This window comes from Schistocerca piceifrons, chromosome 4 (assembly GCF_021461385.2).
Source record: "Schistocerca piceifrons isolate TAMUIC-IGC-003096 chromosome 4, iqSchPice1.1, whole genome shotgun sequence".
NCBI classification, from domain to species: Eukaryota; Metazoa; Arthropoda; class Insecta; order Orthoptera; family Acrididae; genus Schistocerca; species Schistocerca piceifrons.
The window spans coordinates 478,441,391-478,448,132 of NC_060141.1; the positions used below are offsets into that span (position 1 = coordinate 478,441,391).

Below are 6,742 nucleotides of genomic sequence, written 5' to 3' on the forward strand. Positions count from 1 at the left end.
AATGTTACTATTGTTAATTGTCCAGAATCATTTAATTCAAGTTCAAAGTTAAATCTCTTATTTCTAAATTGCATAGATTCAAGTAGCTTTTGAAATGATTGTTGAGGTAGCCCAAGACTAACTTTATTTTACTGAATTTCGTAATGCTTCAGAAACAAATCTCACTATTAATTTGAGTCACTAAATTAACTTTCAATTTTCCGGTTTTATTAATTCTTTTGCTAAATTAAGTCAGAGTGTAGCGAAATTTATTACTTCTGACAAACTTTCAGTTTTCACACTACAGGTGTCAACCTTCAGTTGCCACGCTTCTAGTGCTAATTATATGTGTAATAACCTTTCTTTTTTCAGTAACCATAGTAACTGCCCTCAGGACTGGCGACCGTAATTTCCCCCAAATCTCAAATATCTAATTACCGCTAGTTAATTTTTAACGCAACGGCTGCACATTTACTTTCTTCATTAACTTTACCACTTTTCAAAATTAATTTCCACCAGTTTCATTTGCATTTTTCCTTTCATTTAGATGTAACCCTTTCCTCCCTCTTTACCGAAAAATTGACTTCGGTGACGATTGCTTTTTCCCAAATTTCCATTAGGTACACGCAGTTTAATTTTTCACTGTCATTAAGGTCGATAAGTGAGGGGGAGGTTACAAAGTCATTCCTTCATGTCTTAGCAGATGTCCTATCATCCTGTCCCGTCTCCTTATCAGTGTTTTCCACATATTCCTCTCCTCTCCGATTCTGCGTAGAACCTCCTCATTCCTTACCTTATCAGCCCACCTAATTTTCAACATTCGTCTGTAGCACCACATCTCAAATGCTTCGATTCTCTTCTGTTCCGGTTTTCCCACAGTCCGTGTTTCACTACCATACAATGCTGTACTCCAGACGTACATCCTCAGAAATATCTTCCTCAAATTAAGGCCGGTATTTGATATTAGTAGACTTCTCTTGGTCAGAAATGCCTTTTTTGCCATAGCGAGTCTGCTTTTGATGTCCTCCTTGCTCCGTCCGTCATTGGTTATTTTACTGCCTAGGTAGCAGAATTCCTTAACTTCATTGACTTCGAGACCATCAATCCTGATGTTAAGTTTCTCGCTGTTCTCATTTCTACTACATCTCATTACCTTCGTCTTTCTCCGATTTACTCTCAAACCATACTGTGTACTCATTACACTGTTCATTCCGTTCAGCAGATCATTTAATTCTTCTTCACTTTCACTCAGGATAGCAATGTCATCAGCGAATCGTATCATTGATATCCTTTCACCTTGTATTTTAATTCCACTCCTGAACCTTTCTTTTATTTCCATCATTGCTTCCTCGATGTACAGATTGAAGAGTAGGGGCGAAAGGCTACAGCCTTGTCTTACACCCTTCTTAATACGAACACTTCGTTCTTGATCGTCCACTCTTATTATTCCCTCTTGGTTGTTGCACATATTGTATATGACCCGTCTCTCCCTATAGCTTACCCCTACTTTTTTCAGAATCTCGAACAGCTTGCACCATTTTATATTGTCGAACGCTTTTTCCAGGTCGACAAATCCTATGAAAGTGTTTTGATTTTTCTTTAGCCTTGCTTCCATTATTAGCCTTCACGTCAGAATTGCCTTTCTCGTCCCTTTACTTTCCCTAAATCCAAACTGATCGTCACCTAGCGCATTCTCAATTTTCTTTTCCATTCTTCTGTATATTATTCTCGTAAGCAGCTTCGATGCATGAGCTGCTAAGCTGATTGTGCGATAATTCTCGCACTTATCAGCTCTTGCCGTCTTCGGAATTGTGTGGATGATGCTTTTCCGAAAGTCAGATGGTATATCGCCAGACTCATATATTCTACACACCAACGTGAATAGTCGTTTTGTTGCCACTTCCCCCAATGATTTTAGAAATTCTGATTGAATGTTATCTATCCCTTCTGCCTTATTTGACCGTAAGTCCTCCACAGCTCTTTTAAATTCCGATTGTAATACTGGATCCCCTATCTCTACTAAATCGACTCCTGTTTCTTCTTCTATCACATCAGACAAATCTTCACCCTCATAGTGGCTTTCAATGTATTCTTTCCACCTATCTGCTCTCTCCTCTGCATTTAACAGTGGAATTCCCGTTGCACTCTTAATGTTACCACTGTTGCTTTTAATGTCACCAAAGGTTGTTTTGACTTTCCTGTACGCTAAGTCTGTCCTTCCGACATCATATCTTTTTCGATGTCTTCACATTTTTCCTGCAGCCATTTCGTCTTAGCTTCCCTGCACTTCCTATTTATTTCATTCCTCAGCGACTTGTATTTCTGTATTCCTGATTTTCCCGGAACATGTTTGTACTTCCTCCTTTCATCAATCAACTGAAGTATTTTTTCTGTTACCCTTGGTTTCTTCGCAGCTACCTTCTTTGTTTTCCTTCCCAACTTCTGTGATGGCCCTTTTTAGTGATGTCCATTCCACTTCAACTGTACTGCCTACTGCGCTATTCCTTATTGCTGTATCTATAGCGTTAGAGAACTTCAAACGTATCTCGTCATTCCTTAGTACTTCCGTATCCCAGTTCTTTGCGTATTGATTCTTCCTGACTAATGTCTTGAACTTCAGCCTACTCTTCATCACTACTATATTGTGATCTGAGTCTATATCTGCTCCTGGGTAGGCCTTACAATCCAGTATCTGATTTCGGAATCTCTGTCTGACCATGATGTAGTCTAATTGAAATCTTCCCGTATCTCCCGGCCTTTTCCAAGTATACCTCCTCCTCTTGTGATTCTTGAACAGGGTATTCGCTATTACTAGCTGAAACTTGTTTCAGAACTCCATTAGTCTTTCTCCTCTTTCATTCCTTGTCCCAAGCCCATATTCTCCTGTAACCTTTTCTTCTACTCCTTCCCCTACTACTGCATTCCAGTCGCCCATGACTATTAGATTTTCGTCCCCCTTTACATTCTGCATTACCCTTTCAATATCCTCATACACTTTCTCTATCTGTTCATCTTCAGCTTGCGACGTCGGCATGTATACCTGAACTATCGTTGTCGGTGTTGGTCTACTGTCTATTCTGATTAGAACAACCCGGTCACTGAACTGTTCACAGTAACACACCCTCTGCCCTACCTTCCTATTCATAACGAATCCTACACCTGTTATACCATTTTCTGCTACTGTTGATATTACCCGATACTCATCTGACCAGAAATCCTTGTCTTCCTTCCACTTCACTTCACTGATCCCTACTATATCTAGATTGAGCCTTTGCATTTCCCTTTTCAGATTTTCTAGTTTCCCTACCACGTTCAAGCTTCTGACATTCCACGCCCCGACTCGTAGAACGTTATCCTTTCGTATATTATTCAATCTTTTCCTCATGGTAACCTCCCCCTTGGCAGTCCCCTCCCGGAGATCCGAATGGGGGACTATTCCGGAATCTTTTGCCAATGGGGAGATCATCATGACACTTCTTCAATTACAGGCCACATGTCCTGTGGATACACGTTACGTGTCTTTAATGCAGTGGTTTCCATTGCCTTCTGCATCCTCATGTCGTTGATCATTGCTGATTCTTCCGCCTTTAGGGGCAATTTCCCACCCCTAGGACAAGAGAGTGCCCTGAACCTCTATCCGCTCCTCCGCCCTGTTTGACAAGTCGTTGGCAGAATGAGGCTGACTTCCTATGCTGGAAGTCTTCGGCCGCCAATGCTGATTATTTATCAAAATTTAGGCAGTGGCGGGGATCGAACCCGGGACCGAAGACGTTTTGATTATGAATCAAAGACGCTACCCCCAGGAAGTTTCATATCAGCGCACACTCCGCTGCAGAGTGAAAATCTCATTCTGGAAACATCCCCCAGGATGTGGCTAAGCCATGTCTCCGCAGTATCCTTTCTTGCAGGAGTGCTAGTTCTGCAAGGTTCGCAGGAGAGCTTCTGTAAAGTTTGGAAGGTAGGAGACGAGATACTGGCAGAAGTAAAGCTGTGAGGACCGGGCGCGAGTCGTGCTTCGGTAGCTCAGTTGGTAGAGCACTTGCCCGCGAAAGGCAAAGGTCCCGAGTTCGAGTCTCGGTCGGACACACAGTTTTAATCTGCCAGGAAGTTTCATATCAGCCCACACTCCGCTGCAGAGTGAAAATCTCATTCAGGATGGAAGCACCGTTCAAATCCATCTGACGAAATCTGAATGTGATCCGAATCAGCAAAGGGTTTCATGCATGTTCAGCCCTACTGTTTCGCGCCCTCCTGTGGTGTGAACGGAGGGGGCAGGGGGAGCAGTGGTTACCTCTAAGATTCCCCCCCCCTCCCCCCCATTATTCCACAATACACTCTGTGCCACCCGCGCCCTTTTGTTTGACACTGGCGCTGGCGTGACCAGGCTGTTTCGGCACCCCTGAGCTGTGCGGCGCTTCGTCGTTGAACTAGTGCCTGCTGGCCCGGCCCGCGCTGACTGCTGAAGATCAGAGGGGTCCAGAGAGAAAATCAAAAAGTACTGAATCGAACTGGGGAAAAACGACATTTATGGCGTAACTGGACTAAAAGAAGGAAAATGTTGATAGGACATAGCCTGAGGCATCAAGGAATCGTCAGTTTCGTAATGGACAGTAATGTGGGAGGAAGGGCGAAAGTTGTACAGGTAGACCTAGGCATGAATACAGTAAGCAGGATCTAATCGATGACGGTTGTAGTAGTTATTCAGAGGCTTGCACAGGATGGACTGGAATGGAGAGCTGCATCAAATAATTCTTCGCATTAACGACTAGAAAACATACGCATTGCACGAAGGTTTTTAGTTTCACTTATGCACTGATACAGTGCAATAGTCGTCTAGTGGCCGGTTAATGCATTTGTTTATATCAGGTGCCACATCCACGGTGAAGTTTACAGCTTTCTTACACAATCCGAAAATTTTTCAGAAGTCCTTCATTTATTGATTTAATATTGTTGCCCTTAAAATCAGATACGAGGGGCGTTCAATAAGTGGGGCAACATTTTTTTTCTGTAAGCAGCTTGGTTATCCTATTTTTCAACATAATCCCCGTTCGGTGGTTCAATACGACGGACTTACGCCACCTTGTATGTTAACCGGGGGCCTAGAAACGACGGAGAGGCTCCGTCCCCGCCGCAGCCGCAGTGGTCCACAACCCCACGACGACTACCGCAGTCCACTTCACCCCTCCGCCGCCCCACACAGAACCACTCTTTCAGGGTTATTGTGAGGTTCGGCCCCCGGCCCTGAGAACGTCTCACACCAGACGAGTGTAACTCCCTATGTTTGTGTGGTAGAATAATGGTGGTGTACGGGTACTTGGTGAACTTGTTTGCGCAGCAATCTCCGACACAGTGTAGCTGAGGCGAAATAAGGGGAACCAGCCCGCATTCGCCGAAGCAGATGGAAAACTGCCTAAAAACTATCCACAGACCGGCCGGCTCACCAGAACTCGACACATGTCTCTGGCGGATTCGTGCCAGGGACCAGGCGCTCCTTCCCAATCCGGAAAGCCGTGCGTTAGATCGTACGGCTAACCGGGGGGGGTTATGCCACCTTACTGGAAGGGCCTGTATGCTTCAGTGGTACCACTCTACTGGTCGACGTCGGAGCCAACATCTTGCTGCATCAATACCGTCCCCATCATCCACGTACTGCTTCCCGTACATGTGGTCTTCCACGGCTCTTTATGTTCTTCTCTTAGACGGCGAGGCATCCAGCGAGCACACACACCATATATTACTCCAACTAGTGGACGAATGTGTCATCACTACCAACAGAGACGTCCAGTTGAACAGTGAGGTGTTCGATTGTGATCCGTCACCTCGATTGAGAGTGTCCGAACGTTCCAACGCTGCAGGAGTCACAGCTGTGTCCGATCGACCGGCTCGCGCGAGATCGGACACGTTTGCGCGACCTGGTTGCGATGATGATAGGCGCCTCGCCCAACGATTCACCGTACTTTTGTTCACTGGCAGATCTTCGTAGATATGCTTCAAGCGCCTATGAATATCTGCGATTTTCTGGTTTTCCGCCTGAAGAAACCCAATGACAGATCTCTGCGTGGAACCCACCCCCGTTACAGACGCTATTTTGACGGCTGCGTACAGCGCCAGCACCTATCGTAACTTCATGTAACTGTAGGGGCTGAAACGGTAATATTCCAAGAAGTCCCACAATAAATTCCTCATTCTTTCGATAGAAATTGGCCGAGAAAAATGTGTTATATCACTTACTGAACTGAACGCTACTCGTACATACCTCCGTATGATTAAGAAAGAATTCGTGCATACACAATGTATACACTGTTGTGTTTCTGGCTTGCATATAATGGCGGCAAGGAGAAGCTACTGATTGCAGAAGAAAAATGAGTGAGTCACGATAAACTTAACGTAAATAGACAACTAATTGATATTTTACACAGCGCAGCTTAGGAACTCAAAATATAGTCTACAAAAACCTTATACTGACGAAGATATAAATAAAGGTTTGGTGAAAGGCCGAAGCGCGTCCTGGTATAAAATAAAAATATACAAAAATGCGGTTCGTTGCCGTATTTCTTCAAGTAATTCGAATTACATAAAGCAAGGGTGCCTTGCAGATAAATACGAATAAACGGGTGGATACGATTGCGTTTGTGTGTGAAGAGGAGGAGGGGGGGGGGGGATGTGAACATAATAGAAATAACAGGAAAAGGATGAACACTACATAATAACTGGAACTGAAGCCTGCCTGTCTGTCTGGCGTTCACAGCTGGCACAACATACC

General features: G+C 44.4%; 1 non-coding gene across 1 annotated transcript; it reads left to right on the forward strand.

Annotated features, from left to right (window-relative positions):
* Window positions 1–3,991: 3,991 nt before the first annotated feature.
* Trnas-cga lies at window positions 3,992–4,066 on the forward strand. The gene has a single exon. It is a non-coding gene; the product is annotated as a tRNA-Ser (tRNA).
* Window positions 4,067–6,742: the final 2,676 nt, after the last annotated feature.